Below are 17248 nucleotides of genomic sequence, written 5' to 3'. Positions count from 1 at the left end.
TAGTACTTCACCAATAGACCCTGTTTGGAATCACGTAGTGAGTCCGAACTCTGACTTTCTCAAATGAGAATACTAAGCTGTGAAATGGCATGTCTCATTTCAGGATTAAGGTAAGCATGATGCAATTCATACGTAGTGACTTCGAGACATAAGAGGTTAAATGGTTTGTTCTTATCTTGTCTCTAGAAGTGCACTGGTCAATTCAGTACCTTCGGAAGATACCTAGAAGAACTATAGAGTCTCCAACTCTCAATGCCTCATAACCAGACATCATAGATTCTTCTAACAATCGTACTGAGGTCAATAGTCCCTTGACCCTAAGATTGCGAATATATCGTTTTAAGCAAACTACGAAGAGTTTGTTCATGCAAATCTACATTTGTCTCTTCGTAAGTTGTTTAGTTTGTTTATGGACTAAAAGACTAAGGTTTTATCATAAAGCTTCAAACAAAGAAAGAATGAATGAACGTTTCAAATTTTTATTAATGAATAAGCAATTACAAGCAAGAGTCTTCATAAGACTATATGACATCATATGTACATAAATACACACTACAACTCTTCTTGTGGGCACCATTGACAACATGAGCCTCAAAGATGCTAATGACGAGTTGCCGAGTGTTCTACGTCCCACAAATGAAGATGTTGAGTATGAAAACAATGTTGACATTGAAGAGATGGCTAAAGGTGATGATGAAGAGATGGCTAAAGATGGTGATGATGACATGGGTAAGAAAGCGACGTCTTTAGGTAATTTTAAATTTTTTAATACAAGGAATAAAGTTAAATATTTTTGTACTTTTTTTAATAACATTAGTGAATTTTTTAGATAAACAATCTCAACATGACGTTGCCGTGGATCTCAATGTTGGTGTCGTATAGCGTTCGCGTGTCGATCCTCTAATTATCGACAAACCCGATAGTGTTCGAGCAAGTTGCTCAATGAATCCAACCACGCCGGTGACACCGTCTTCGGATGATAGCACGGTTCATGTAGCAAATGGGCGAGCGTACATGAAAGCCGAATCCGTTCATTTCTCATCTTTGGAGGATGTAAACGTACGAGTGAGCGTTGCGGCGGCTTTGATTAAGAAAGCTTTTTTGCAGATCCCCACCGATGAAGCCAAGACTATTGAAGAAGCCGTAGGGGGGTTCGTTAAGTGGCCAAAGAGATTAGTAGAAATCGAAATTGCAAAAGAGAGTCGCGGCCCGGTGGTCACACAAGCGTTGAAGGTCGGTGGTGATAGTGAACCTAGCCCCGAAGACGATAAGAAGATTTCATACAAATTGATTAATCCAAAGTTTCGATTGCTAGCACAACATGCCAACCGAATAATGTTACCGAAAGGGGATTCAATCAATGTCAAAGTTTGTGCAAGTATCGCCGTAGTGCCTATTCCGGTGACGTTTGAAGATGTTAGAGAATTCCTTAGATACGAGGAAATTGGCGCGTCGTGCATCACAGTTTACATGGGGTAAATATTTCTTTTATATGTTTTATCTTCTATCAATATATAATATTTCATTTTATTAACTAATTCAATATTTTTTTTCGTAGTTATCTACAATCCATATTACGCAAAAATAAGCGGAGTGAAGTAATGTGTTTTGTAGAAGCGGGTTTGAGTTGCTACCTCCAAACCAACAACGATGAGGCCCATTTGTCCGAACGAGTCAAGCAAATCGGCGAAATGGTTAGAAATGTAAAACCAAGACAACTAGTTTTGATGCCGTACAATTTAAATGGTCATTGGATGCTTGTTGTCTTCGATCTTTGGAAAGATCAAGCGATGTTCTTCGACCCGTTGAAGAATAAAATCCCAACCGATTTAAGAAACTTGATAAAAAGGTAAATTAATAACATGTTATTTGACATATTTCATTTACACCAATATTTGTTTTCTAATTTTTTATTAATGTTGTGCATATAAGGATTTTTTCGGATTTCAAGCTTGAGAACCAAGGCGTTCGAGACAACGGCCAATCAACTTTAATCACTTGTGCTTCGGCTCTTAGACAAATCGGAAACACGGAATGCGGGTATTATGTCTTAAGTTATATGCGTGATATTGTTGGAGTTGGTCTAGATAAACTACAATTGAAGAAGTCATATACACCAGATAACTTAGAAAAAGTTAGAGAAGAGTGGGTATTTTACGTACAAACTTTTATAGAATGTGAATATTAGTTTGATTTTGGATATGTAGATATTTTTTTTTATCTTTTGGATGTTTTTTGGATATATACTTTGTTTTGGATGTAATTGATATGTTTTGGATGTTTGGATATTTGGTTTTGGATATATTATTTCATTTTCATGTTTTTTAATTGGAAAACTGTAAAAATAGCTCTCTGGTACAATTTGGCCGCGGCGTGTGATATGTCGTGCCGCGGCAAATTTTCCTGGGAATACAATTCGCCGCGGCGAAACATGTACCCTGCCGCGGCGAATTTTAAACATGTACCTTGCCGCGGCGAATTTTAAAAAAAAAATCAACATTAACTCGCCGCGGCCACGTTACGTGTTCGCCGCGGCGAGATATTCCACAACGGGACAATTGTACCGTTGTGGAATACCTCGCCGCGGCGAACACGAAACGTAACTGCGGCGAGTTAGGCGAAAAAAAAACTTTATGTCGCCGCGGCAACATGTATCGTTCGCCGCGGCGACAAATTCTACAACGGGACATTTGTCCCGTTGTGTAATAGTTCGCCGCGGCGAACAATACACGTTGCCGCGGCGACTGAAATAAATTTGTGGAATTTTTCCACAACGGGATAGTCCCGTTGTGAAATCATGGAAATTTCCACAACGGGACGAGTCCCGTTGTGGAATCATTACTTTTCCACAACGGGAATGATTCCACAACGGTACAGAACCGTTGTGGAAGCTTTCCACAATGGTTCTGTATCGTTGTGGAATCCCCAGTTTGTAGTAGTGGTAACTTCTGGCCAACGATGACGAAAGACGCGTTCGACTTGGCGCGAAAGTGCGACAAATGCCAAAAATTCTCCCACGTCCCGATATAGGCCCCGGCCCGGCTATGTCCGATTATCGTGGCACGACCATTCATGAAGTGGAGGGTGGACCTTATAGGAAAACTCCCGATGGCATCGGGCCAGCGAGTCTGGGCGATAGTCGCCAACTTCACCAGATGGGTAGAGGCAGAACCCCTGGCTACATTAACCGAAGCAAACACTACAAATTTCATGTGGAGATCGATCATATGCTGTCAAAGCATCCCGGCCTCGATCGTCACCAAAAGTGGTAACCAGTTTCACAACGCGAAGGTCCGAAGGATATGCGAGCAACTGAAGATTAGCAAGACCTTCTCATCACTGCGCCACAAACAAGAGAACGGTCAAGTCGAGGCCGTGAACAAGACAATCAAGGAAACTCTGAAGAAGAAAATTGAAGAGAAGAAAGGTGCGTAGGCTGACGAGCTCCCCCTTGTCCTCTGGACCTACCGAACAACGACGCAAACCATCACCGGCGAGATGCCTTTCTCACTAACCTGCAGGGTTTGAAGCAATCATCTCCGTTGAGATCGAAGCCCCATCATTCCAGACGGAGAGCTTCAACGAAGAGAGAGAAACAATGAATCCCTCCGGATGGAACTCGATGTGATCGAGGATAGGAGAGCCGAAGCATTCACCTGCCTGGCCATTTTGCCAAAGGAAGCCTCGTCCTGGGAGGGTGTACCAAAACACCCAAGTTCTCGGAGCAGGAGTTCTCGGGTAAAATTGGGAAGGGCCGTACCGAGTCCAGAGGGTGATGCACGATGGGACCTATCACCTTGACGAGATGGACGACACGGAGATGGGCACCCATGGAATGCAGAACACCTCCGCCCAGTAGGCAACAACATCAAGGCAAAGGCTGCAACAAAGCCAGAGTTAGCATTTACTTTCCAAAAGCGGCAATCGACAAGTGTAATTAATTATTCCAAAAGCGGCCACCGGCCCAAGTGTATTTTGAATTTCTCAAAATCAGGCAACGCGCCTAAGTAATGAATGAAGTCAAAACTCGTGTTCAATTTGCAATGTTTAGCTCCTAACTTTTCATACAATTTGACCCAAATTGCATAAAAACTGGGGGGTTAATGGAGTAGGACAAACACCAAAACATAAAGTGCAACGACAAATGAAAAATATATGCATACTATTGTCACTCGTTTCTCGGACAACTATTTAGGAGCCCTCAAATAGTTCGACCCAAGGACGGACCAAGTGGTCGCGTTCGAGCTCGAGCATCCTGAACTCGGTCTTCCATGTTCTCCCTAGCTATAGATGGTGCCTGAGCTCGTCGTTGTACCTGAAAGGGACGGGTAAACGAAGAACTACAGAGGGGAATTAGAGGGGTTGCCTCTGTTTACCTCTCCGATGCTCAACATTAGTATGAGTCGGGTGGATAAAAGGCATTTAGGGTGTTTAGAGGCCTCTATTTATAGGTGTCGTGGAAAGGGAAAGGGTCGGCTGGTTCTAGGCCAGCCAAACAGCCAGCGGCCATTTGGCCATTGAGAGAGCCAGTCGGCCGATGGCCGGTTGGTCCTCAAGCGTGCCTCCCGGCCGATGGCCGCTTGGCGTCTTGTTTGCCTCCCGGTTGGTGGCAGCTTGGTGTTTGGGAAGACCAAACTGCCAATGGCCGGTTGGTCTTTTGGCAAGCCTCTCGGCCAGTGGCCGGTTGGCTTTTGGAAGAGCTACCCGACTTGTGGCCAGTTGGCCTTTGGGCTAGCCACCCGGCCGGTGGCTGGCTGGTCCTATGGTTAGCCGCCTGGCTGTGGCCGGTTGGCCCATGACACATCGTCCGGTCGGCTACTCGGTCCGGGGGTCTAACGAGCGAGCCTGCTCTTAGATGGATCTGTCTCTTCACATGAGAGATCGACTGATAACATTAACCCCCAGAGTTTTCTGTCAAGCGTAGGTCGAGTGGAAACTCAAGACTACAACGACCTAAATCGCCGTGCGACGAGGAAGCCCTGCCACGATGAGGCCCTATGGCGTGGAAGCTTATCTAAAAATCCCGAGGCGTCATGGAAAAGGTAATTTTAAAGTGGCGTGCGCGCGTCCCCACTCTGATGTATTTTTTATTATTATTTTTGTTGCTTTGTCCACGTTTTTCTGTGTTCATCACGTGCCCATGGATTCAGATGACATGTCCATATTTGACAGGTCAATATGTGGTCACCACGTTGACAAATTTTTTTCGCTCCTTACGATTTCTTGTACAAATATGGAGGATGTTTGGAATTATCCCTCCATTACCCAAACCTCCTCTCCAAATTTTCTCCCACCGCTCGGCTTTGGCATATCTCCAGCAATGGAGTTTGGGGAAGAAGATTTGAATGCCTTTAAAGGTTGGCTATTGGACGGCGTTTGCGACGCCCCGGCCGCGTGCGCGGGAACGAGCAGCTGCCTGTCCGGCTGAGTGCAGTGCCCGACCGGGCTCCTCCCAACCGACCAATGCCGATGCGACCGGGGTCTTCCCACTGGATGCGCCGGCACCCGGGATGCCCCCGCTCAACCCAGATGGGCAACCCTGCCGGCCCCCTGGCGGCACTGGTGCCGTAGGCGGCAAAGGCCCGGGCACGCGCGTGCCCCCTGATGCGTCGGCGCCTAGGCTGCTTCTAGACGGCATGGGCGGACCATCTACCCAACCCAGTGGCAATGGTGGCTCTCAGGCGGCCGTGGCGATCTTTCGGGCGATGGAGACTTCTTCGTTGACCGTCGCGGTCTAGATCTATGCACAGGTGGGTCGGCCACCGAGGACCGATTGGCGGGGATCTGGCCGGGCGAGGGCTATTTAGCAGTGCGCAAGGACCGGGATGCTCACGTGGACTCGGACCAACTAGCTGGGGACCGTTTGGTTGTGGACCAAACGGCCGGGGACCACTCGGCCATGGACCAGCCAGCCGGGGACTGCCCGATCACGGACCAGGTGGCCGGGGGCCGTCTGGTCCCGAATCAACTGGCCGGGGACCGTCGGACCATGACGTAGCCGGCCGGGGGTCGTCTGGTCCCGAACCAACCGGCCGGGGACCGCCCAGCCATGAACCAACCAGCCGAGAGCCGTTTGGTCCCGAACCAAACGGTTGGAGATTGCCCGACCATGACCCAACCGGCCGGGGGCTGTCTGGTCCCGAACCAATCGGCCGGGGCCGCCAGGTCACGGGTTACCTAGGTGCGTGTCATTTGGCGCGTCATCGATTCCCCGAAACTTTAGATGCGACTCTTCTTTCTCCGGAGGCCGTCCAGACGATCGAGTCGTGCAACAAGGAGGAATCAAGAGAATCTTTGGGGTCCCATCGAGGGTGCATTGCCAAGGAAATCTCACGGATGCTCTTGTTTCTTATCATTGGATTGGTGGTTGATGACGAACTAGATTGTTCCGGACTGGACGTACCCAGCTCGATCTCTCCCTCGGCATTCTAGAACCTCTGTTAGTGCTTTAGGATCTCTCGCTATATCAACATCTTAAGACTAGCTCCTGAGTACGTGCGGACCCGCCCCAGAGAACGCTTCTTAGGGACACATGAGGCCAGTTTTCAAGGTGGACTTATGCCTCCCGTGCCTGCCCGTTATCTAAGACTTGTTATCATGCCCCCATATCAACGCCGCTCAAATTTTTCCGACCTTCTATCGTCTCATCGTGGAGTGTCACGTAATGCTTCACCGGGAGAAGGTCTGACATGACGGTAGACGAGTTTGGGACGCTTGTTACGATTAGTCCCATTAGGACCAAGCCGGGTGGTTACAAGGCCTACCACCGCAAGCAAACGTAGGGCTCTCATGTCACGCCTCCTAGACCGTGACGGTGAATGAGACTATTCTCGAGACCACGACTTCGTTGGAGACGATGGAATTGAGGTGTCTGAGACAAGCCAATCGTACACCCAGTCGCCGACCATGCGCGGGCATGAGGAAATGCGCCATCACTCAAAGGGTCACCCTTAAGCGTCCGTGTCAAGGCGCCAAGGCTCGAGCGACTACCACGGGCGCACGATCTCGCGATCCCAAGAGGGGTGCTGCAGATTCACTGTGCATGTCTAGCCCCCTCGTGGAGAAGATGGCACCGATAGCCTCGACATCCGTCAAGGACGCTGCTCTGATGACATGCCCGATTCAAGAGGCGTGGGGATGGAAAATGGAGATTTAAGGGATCACCTCGCTTCCCAGAGGGAACCCCAAGGGGAAGACCTAAGGGAGAGGCTTAACATCCACTGTGGAACCACCAGAGGGTTCACATTGGGACACAACTTGCCCAATGTTGTCGACCATGCTTCCAAAGAAAGGTGCATTATCACTCCCACGGCCTTGATCGTTGGGCCTAGACATGATAACAATGATCCAAAGTCTTCAAAACCAAATCATAGAAATGAGAGAGAGGGGGGCAGGTGGCAATGAGCTGTACAATAGGGTGGAGGCATCCTACTCGCCCTTCACCACCCAAGTACTTGCACAACCGTTTGGCGGAAAGTTCAAGTTGCCGATGATTCCCCCGTACGATGGGCAATTTGAGCCCAATTTCTACATACAGCATTACGAAAAATGGATGCTGATGCAGAGGCAACCCGACGCCAGGTTTTGAGTAGTTCAGGATCCTTAAGCCAGGCAGCATCGCATCCTTCCAAGCGCTTAGAGAGGCCTTCCTAGCCAGGTTTGCCAAGGTTATGATGCAAAAGAAACCCAAGTCTCACCTGTAGATGATAAGGCAAGAGAGCGACGAAATGCTATGCGAATACCTCTCAAGGTTCATGGAGGAATCGCACAAGGTCGATAATTTCAATGACAAAGACGCCATCACTACCATCACAGAAGGGGCCAAGACAAGTGACTTCTTTAAATCAATTGTGGGGAAGGCCCTGAGAGATATGGCCAAGTTAATGGCGAGAGCCAGGACCTTCATGGATGTTGAGGATTACCTGTAGTGGCGGAAATGTGGCGTTAACAATGCCCATCGTCGTGATGAGGAAAGCGGAAACCACTCCGATTTCTGAAACATGAGAAATGTTGTCGCTGTTTTTCGGACAACTATTCAGAAGCCCCAAACGGTTCGACCCAAGGCCGGACCAAGTAGTCGCGTTCGAGCTTAAGCATGTCGGACTCGGTATCCCGAGTCTTCCCTTAGTTGTGATTGGTGTTTACTTCATCCGTCGTTCGTCCTGCAAGAGAAGGTAACGATGAACTACAAAGGGGAAACAGAGGGGTTGCCTCTGTTTACCTCTCCGACGCTCAAAATTAGTAGGGTTGAGGTAGATTGTAGAGAGTTAAGTGTTTAGAGGTCGAGACTTGAGAGAAACGAGCGAGGTACGAGTTCGGCAGCGTTTCAGTACTCAAATTCGGATTACCTGGATCAGGGGAGGGACCCCAGCATTTATAGGCGACCAAGGGGCATTTTGGGCGTCCCCTTGGCGAGGGCCGGCTCTGAGCCGGCCATGGAGACGAGGGCCAGCTCTGAGGCGGCAGTGGAGGCGAGGGCCGACTCTGAGCCGGCCATGGAGAGGAAAGCCGGCTCTGAGGCGGCCGTGGAGGCGAGGGCCGGCTCTGAGGCGGTCGTGGAGACGAGGGCCAGCTCTGAGGCGGCCGTGGAGGCGAGGGCCGGCTCTGAGCCGGCCGTGGAGACGAGGGCCGGCTCTAAGCCAGCTGTCGAGGCAAGGGCCGACTCTGAGCCGGTCGTGGAGATGAGGGCCGGCTCTGAGGCGGCCGTGGAGGCTAGGGCCGGCTCTAAGGCGGCTGTGGAGACGAGGGCCGGCTCTGAGCCGGCCGTGGAGACAAGGGTCGGCTCTAAGGCGGCCGTGGAGACAAGGGCCGGCTCTGAGTCGGCCGTGGAGACGAGGGCCGACTCTGAGCCGGCCGTGGAGACGAGGGCCGGCTCTGGGGCGGCCGCTCACCGGGAGAGTCCCGAGGCGATCGCTATCATGGCTGTCGTCGTCCTACAGGGCCGGGACGGACCGGTAACATTAGCCCCCCGAGTTTATCATCCATTGTAACTCGCGTAATAAACTCAAAGTCCTAACCGTCGTCGGCCCATCGGAGTAGCCCGTCGGCAAGAGGTACGTTCCGACGCCTTTAATTATTACTTTTCTTTTTTCTCGGTCAACTTTTTCATCTCGTTATTCGTGCCCATGGATCCCATTGACCGCCTATCGGGGTATGGGGTCGTCGAAGACGACTTGTTTCACTTGCTCGGGAATCAACACGTGGATTTGGAAAATTTTTGGACCCGATTCTCGTCTCCCCCAAACATTCCTAACGCACCACACTCATTGGGTACGAGCAGCACCGTTGTGATGGTCGGGGAAGACCTTGCTTTGGTTGAAGCGTGGCTGGCCGACGAGGGTGAGAGCGCGAGTGCCGGAGACGGCCAGCGCCGGCAAGGGGGGCCGGGGACAGTGCGCGCGGCAGAGGAGGCGCCTGGGCTCAGGGCGGCGCCGGCGGCGCTGGAGACGTCGGGGAGGACCCACCCAGGCCGGGGAGTGATGCCCCACTGCCCACTGGCGGCCAGGGTGGCGTGCGCGTGCCGGAGGCAGCCGTGCTTGGAGCGGCCGGCGCTGGAGGAGATGCGCCGGAGGAGGACGATGCCGGGGAGGACGCCTCGTCCGGGGGCGGCGTGATATGGGTCGACCCCAGCCCCGAGGAAGCCCCAACCCGACTGGGCGGGGCCGACTGGACGCCCACCAGGCGCGCCGGCGAGGAAGACTGCCCGGGTGGAGCGAGCGGTCCCAGGGCGGTCGCGCTTGGTGACGCCGGCGCCGAGAGGGGTGCGCTGGCCGGTGCCGGCGCCTTCTGTGCCGGTCCCAATGCGGGGGAGGTCGCGCGCTTGGGCAACCCTGCCGGGGTCGAGGGGAGCTGCCCGACTCGAGTGGGCGGCCGTGAGGGGGTCACCCCCTGCCCGAGCAATGCTCTAGACGCCGAGCGCTCGGGCGACTCGTCGAGCAGTCACGTAACACCTGTGGCGAGGACACTTTCTTCCACCGCGTGGGAGGAAACGCGGGCCTTAGCCTTCCTGATTGGAGAATCGGCCGTACGGGGCGACCTTGACTGCTCGGGTGTCGACGTCTCGAGCTTGATTTAGATTTTCAGCTTCATGAGCCTGAGGAAACGTTACAGCATCCCGGAGTCTGTGTCGATCCTCAAACCGTTGCCCGACGATCTTCCGACCCGCCCTCGAAAGGGGTACGCCGCGGTTCACGAGGCGAGTCTTCGCGGAGGACTAAGGCTGCCCTTCTAGCCGATTATCCAAGAGCTGCTGGTTCGATTAGGGGTACATGCTTCGCAGATGACCCCATCCTTTTATCGACTGGTGGCGGCGTGACACATGATGCTCTATCAAGCGAGGAAGAGGGCCGTCACCGCTGACGATATTCAGGACCTTATGATGGTACGAGGGGTGCCCGGGAAGCCGGGCTCCTACCTAGCGTCACATTGAAAACGCCTCGCTATCATCACCAAGGTTAACTCGAAGCACTGATACCCTTGGGTATGGGTGTCCGAGTCAGCCTTGGGATCGGTTTTCTCTCCTTCGGCCTCGCGGTCGACTTTCCACCCATGGGTGATATCGAGGGCTCCGAGCTTGACGCGGTGATCAGGGCGGTCCCGGAGTCGAGGCGGCAAGGATCGCTCTTTGAATCCCCAGACCTAATGGCGAGGACTGGGTGGTTCGCGTCCGGCGACGACGCTCCTCCGTGTCCGGGTCTCGGTGTAGAGGTTACGGAGGATCCCGAATCAGAGGCGGGAGGTTCGTCTGCCCCTCCCCCCGACGTGGGGGGTACTAGCCGTACATATGCTTTCGCGTTATCGCGCTTTTCGTCGTATTATGCTTATTGTTTGCGCTCTAACTTACTGTCGTCTCTTTCTCTTTTTCAGATACCATGACCCGACGACATCGACCGCGCACACACGTGCCGAGGGCGGCACCTATCGTCGAGGCTACGATCGCGGCTCATCCCCAAGCTGAGGCTCGCAACCGGGGGTCGCCGTCGCGGGCGAGGAACGAGGCAATCTCCTCCAACAAGCGACCGTTGTCGTCGACCTCCTTCGGATCACCTTCCGGCCATAAGCGTGCCCACACATCGGCGGTGCCGGATAGCATGGATTCGATGCTCCTTGCGGATGCGGCGGAGCTGAGGGACCAGTGCTCCCGGGGGATCCTTGAAACCACTCTGCGGGATTTCAAGGGTCTGCTTATGACGAGCGACCTTGAGCATTTCCAAAATGGGATCGGCGACGCCCGCAAGGTATGACTCGTTTGCACGTCTTATGTGTAATCATTATGCTTGTTCCGACCATGCGTGTACCACCTGTTCCCACAGATGCTCGCGCGCCAGGAGCGAAGTGACCGCATTCTCCAGGACCTGCTGCGGCGCATGCAGATCATGGAGAAGGACAAGGAGAGCTAGGCGGCCGCCCATGCTGAAGCGAGCTGAAGCGAGAGTTTCAAGCATTCGAGGAGGAGCTGAAGCGAGCTCGTGAGGAGTCGGCGGCCGAGAAATCGCTTCGCGTGGCAGAGCAGGCATCTCGGGAGAAGGCGGAGCAGGCGGCCGACACCTTCTTAGGGGAAACGAAGAAACTCCAGGTGGTGCTTTCGAGCCGGGACGAGGAGTTGAGCATCGTCCACGCTCGACTGTCGGCGAGCGAGATCTCCCGGGTCAAGGCCGAGAGGGAGAGGGACACTTTGCGGGCGGAGGTGCAGACCCTCGTCGAGGAGAAGGACGATGCCGTGCGATCCAAGACGGATTTGGAGGATGACTGGGATCTCGCGTTGGAGGTGGCTCGTTACGAGGCAGCCATAAGGGTCCGAGACGCGACCGCGAAGGAGAACGCGTCTCGCAGGACCACCTTTTCCTTTTTCAACGCCATGTTCCCTCCTTTGGATGATGAGCCGGTGGAGGATGATTTGCGCCCTCAGGTCCCCGCGGAGGCCGCCCAGTCGACGAACCGCCAGTTTGACGGAGAAACCATTGGCGGGTCTGGCGCCCCTCGCTCCGAGGATGATGAGGAGCAGATCGACTTCGGCTCGGAGTAGCAAAGTTTTCTTTGGTTTTTCGCGCACTTGTTTAGCGCTTGCACCATGTTTTCTTTCGGATTTTTGTTATGTTTTTCTTTCGTTTGACATTTATCCTACTCTCGTACTTTATTCGGCATTGTTTGCTTTGGTTAAAGCTTTTTCTATCCATTATGCGTCTTATTTTCTCGACTTGCCGTGCTCCGCGTAATCGATTCGCGCAATCCGTTTTTTGCGCGTCTTATGAACTCAGCTTACCGTATCTAGCGTAACCGGTTTGCACGGCTTAGTGCCACACTTGGCGGCGAAGTTTCCCGCGGACGCTGGCTAGACCAGTTTCGCCCGGCGAGTGCGACTCTCTGCCAACCCTTCGTAACTCGCTGCCTATCGGCGTGTACGAGACGGGCGGCCGTCGCGCCCATCCTCCGGCGAGTACGCTACCTATCGGCGTGCGCATTACGTTTCGGGTTGGGCTTGTTGTAGACGTAATCCCCAGTGAGCGTGGCACCTGTCGGTACGCGTGTCACATTTCGGGTTTCGACTGCCAGGATTGACGGTCCGGTGCGCGGACGCGATCGGCCGACGCCCAACTACCTGTTGGTACGTGGGGCATCGAATCGTGCGTGAGCATCGCGCGACGGTCGGAGGTCCGGTGCGCGGATCCAATTTGTTGACGTTTTGCTACCTTTCGGCGCGTGAAACGTGGAGTCGCGCGAGTGCGTCGCGCGAAAACGTTCCTGTTACCCTCATTAGCCCCCGAGTTTCTTGGGTACTCGTAGAGGAGACTAGAAATTATAACACCGTATGACAAATGCTTTGAGATGAAATGTAATTCAATTATCACGTAGAAATAGTTTAAAAAATTACATTCCCAAGCCATTGGCCTTATTTGAAACTTAACATTGTTTGTTGCTAAAATTAAAAGCAAAGCGGAAATAATTGAACGTCGGGGAAGCGCTGCCTCTATTGGTAGTATTGCCGCAGGTGCTCCGCGTTCCACGGGTGTGTGAACACGAGTCCCTCCAGGTTCTCGAGCTCGTACGTGCCATTGTGGATGGCTCGGCGCACGCGGTACGGACCTTCCCAAGTGGGGCCCAAGACTCCCGCCCCTTGCACTTTGGTGTTTTGGAACACCCTTCTAAGGACGAGGCTTCCGTCACCGAACTTTCGCAGCTTGATCTTGGAGTTGTAGTACTTCTCGACCTTCCTCTTTTGCGCAGCAACGCGGGTGAGTGCGTCCGTCCTCTTCTCGTCTATGAGGTCTAGCTCGAGCCTGATTGCGTTGTCGTTGGCAGCTTCTTCATACTCCTCGATGCGTAGAGTCGGCAGCTTGGTCTCAACCGGTACCACGGCCTCGACGCCGAACGCGAGGGTGAAAGGGGTTTCGCCGGTCGCATTTCGCGCGGTGGTACGGTACGCCCACAAGACCATGGGAAGCTCGTCGGCCCAAGCTCGCTTCCTCTCTTCCAGCTTCTTCTTCAGGTTCTCATCGATCGTCTTGTTGTCTGCCTCGACCTGACCGTTGGCCTGCGAATGGCGGGGAGAGGAGAAAGTCTTGCTAATGCCCAATTTCTCGCACATTTCTCGGAGGCGCACGTTGTAGAATTGCTTTCCATTGTCAGTCACAATCGACGCGGGGATCCCGAAGCGGCAGACAATGTTCTTCCAGATGAAGCTCGTCGTGTTTGCCTCGGTGATCTTTGCTAGCGGTTCGGCCTCTACGCACTTCGTGAAGTAGTCGATCGCCATGATCGCATGCTTGTATCGCCTCGGGGCCATAGGTAGCTCACCGATGAGGTCGATTCCCCACTTTGCGAAGGGTCGCGGCACGATGATTGGGCATAGCGGTTCCGGCGCTTGGCGCGGAATGTGGGCGAACCTTTGGCATTTGTCGCACCTTTTGGCCCACTCGTGGGATTCCTTTTTCAAGGTAGGCCAAAAATATCCGAGGCTTAGGAGCTTCAATGCCAAAGATTGCCCGGCGGCATGGTTTCCGCACACCCCTTCGTGCACTTCGCGGAGCGCTTTCTTAGCCTCGACCTCGGTCAGGCAGCGGAGAAAGGGCATGGAGTAGCCTCTCTTGAACAGGTTATCCTCCATCATCGTGTACTTCAGCGCCAAGCTTCTCAGCTTTTTGGCCTCTTCTTTGTCTTCAGGGACGACTCCTCGCTTAAGGAATTCCACGAGCGGCGTCATCCATGAGGGAGGCGGAGTCTCGCCAACCACCCCTACGTCGCCTCTCGAGACGTAGGGCCGGGTCAACACTTCTATCGGGACGCTGCCTTCTCCCTCCTCGTCTATGCCGGACGCAAGGCGTGCTAGGGCGTCAGCGTCAATGTTCACCTCTCGGGGAACTTGGACGATCTCGAACCATGACAGGGCCTCTAGGTTCTTTTGGGTCTTGGACAAGTACGTGATCATGTTTGGCTCTTTAGCGGCGTAGTCGCCCTTAACCTGATTCATGATCAACTATGAGTCGCAGTGGATGCGCAGGTTTTGGACGCCTAGCTTGTTCGCTAGCTCCAAGCCAATGATCAGAGCCTCGTACTCTGCCTCGTTGTTGGAAGCCTTGAACTCGAACCGCAGGGCGTATCTCAGTTTTTCCCTATCGGGATTTGTGAGCACAATGCCGGCGCCAGCCCCTCGGGCGTTTGACGGGCCATCTACGTGCAAGTCCCAGACCGGTCCTATCGGGCCGTTGGTCCTCTTTCTCGATGACTCATCGTGGTCGTTCTCCTTGTGTTCCTTGTTCTCACTATCTTTGTCCCCCTCGTCAGTTGAACTCGGCTATGAAGTCAGCGAGGGCTTGGCCTTTGATGGCGGTTCTCGGTTAGAACTCGACCCCGTACTCGCCCAACTCCTGGGACCATACGGCCATTCGAGAGGAGGTCCCTTTTTGAAGGGCCTTCTCGATGGGATGTCCCGTGCGTAGCACGTTGGGGTGCGCTTGAAAGTAGGGTCGGAGTTTTCTCGCGCTCATGACAAGGGCGAGTTGACAATCTCTCGATTTCTGGGTATCGGTTCTCGGCGTCGAGGAGCGCCTTGCTAACGTAATAGACCGGCCATTGCACCTTGTCTTCTTCGCGTATGAGAACCGCGCTCACGGCCCTGTCGGAAACCGCGAGGTAGATGTACAAGGTTTCGCCATTCTTTGGCTTTGCGAGGAACGGGGGGGAGGTGAGATAGGCTTTCATTTCGCGGAACGCTTCCTCGCACTCCTCCGTCCATACGAACCCGTCGGTCTTTTTCAGTGCCTTGAAAAATGGTTGGCACCTATCGGTGGCTTTGGAAACGAATCGCGTCAGGGCGGCAATCCTTCCCATCAAACTTTGAACTTCTTTCACTTTTTGCGGCGACCTCATCTCTAAGATCGCCCTAATCTTCTCAGGGTTAGCCTCGATCCCGCGGCTGCTAACCATGTAGCCCAAGAATTTTCCGGACTCAACCCCAAAAGCGCACTTGTTGGGGTTGAGCTTCATCCTGTAGCGTCGTAGGATCGTGAACATCTCTCTAAGGTCTCGAACGTGGTCGTGGGCCATGAGGCTGTTGACGAGCATATCGTCCACGTAGACCTCCATAGTTTTGCTGATTTGATTGGCAAACATTCGGTTCACCAACCTTTGATACGTAGCTCCCGCGTTTTTGAGGCCAAAGGGCATGACCTTGTAGCAGTAGAGACCGCGGTTCGTAACAAAGTGGTCTTTATCTGATCCGGCTCGGGCATGCGGATCTGATTATAGCCTGAGTAGGCGTCCATGAAGCTCAACAACTCGTGGCCCGCCGTGGCGTCCACAAGTTGCTCGATCCTCGCGAAAGGGAAGCTGTCTTTTGGGCAGGCTCTGTTTGTAGTCGATACAGATCCGCCACTTCCCGTTTGGCTTCTTGACCATCACCACGTTGGACACCCACTTGGGGTGCTCCGCCTCCCTGATGAAGTCGGCGGCGAGAAGTTTGTCAACCTCTTCACCAATGCCTTGGTACCTCTCTCCACTGAACGCCCGTCGTGGTTGAACGCGCTCAGTTACTCTCTTGTCGTCGTTGAGACGGTGAACCATTATCTCGGGGTCGATCCCCGGCATGTGAGCGTGTGTCCACGCAAAGACATCTTTGAACTCGCGGAGGAAGGCGGCGAGTTGTGTTCGGACCTCGGACGGGAGTTGGGCGCCTACCAGGCTTGGCGTCGTCCAACACGACGGGAACGAGGTCGTCCGGTGTCTCCACCTTTCGACGCTCGACATCGTCCCTTTGGTCCAGCTCTCCGAAGGTGCCTCCTTCCTCTATCTTGCATGGGAGCTTGTCCCCTAGCTGGAAGACGGTGCTCACTATCTTTCCCTTTTCTTTCCCACCCACGCCCTGGATGTAGAACATTCTTACCATTGATTGGTCTCCCAACATCATGGCTACTCCCTTATCAGTCCGGAATTTCATCATCAGGTGGTTAGTGGACGTGATGGCCTTCAATCAATTTAGGGTCGGGCGGCCGATTATGATGTTGTAAGCCGAGGGCTGGTCCACGACCAGGAACGACACGATGTGAGTGACCTCGAGCCCCCCCCCCCCCAGTGTCCCGAAGGTTACCGGGAGGTCGATGGTTCCCTCCGTCATGACCCTCTCCCCGGAGAAGCCGAAGAGGGGAGTCGAGATCGGGGTCGGTCTCATTCCGGATAGCTTCATCCTGTCCAGCGCCGACTTGAAGATTATATCAGTGGAGCTCCCATTGTCGATTAGGATTCTCCGGACTAGGTTGTTGGCGACCGGGGCTGAGACGACGATCGCGTCGTTGTGCGGGTGGAGGACTCGCGCCGCCTCCTGGCCAGTGAAGAACATGGACTCGAATGGGGTCGGAGGAGGAGGCTCGTATGTGTGGTTGATGTAGTGCGCTATTTTCCCTTGGGAAACTTCACGCACGTACTTCTTCCTTTGCGTGGCCGAGTCTACGAACTCCGGACCGCCCATGATCGAGCCCACAATGTGCAGTTGTGAGCTCTCCGATTCTTCAATTGCCGCTCGGTCCGTGACGGTCACTGTCGCCGGACTCTTCCTTTCTTGCCGCGGCCGTCCCGACCGTTCTCAGGACATATTCTTTCAACTTCCCATCTTGAATCAGGGCCTCGATCTGATGCTTGAGTTGGTAACATTCAGACGTCATATGCCCGTGATCTTGATGGTTTTCGCAGTACTTGCTTCGATCCCTCTTCGCGTGATCCTTTGTGAGAGGAGTTGGACTTCCTAGCTTGTCACGGT

The sequence above is a fragment of the Urtica dioica genome, chromosome 2 (assembly GCF_054948205.1).
Source record: "Urtica dioica subsp. dioica isolate 48M chromosome 2, U.dioica_male_clone48M_v1_H2, whole genome shotgun sequence".
NCBI lineage: Eukaryota > Viridiplantae > Streptophyta > Magnoliopsida > Rosales > Urticaceae > Urtica > Urtica dioica.
Note: the sequence above shows the minus strand (reverse complement) of the source record.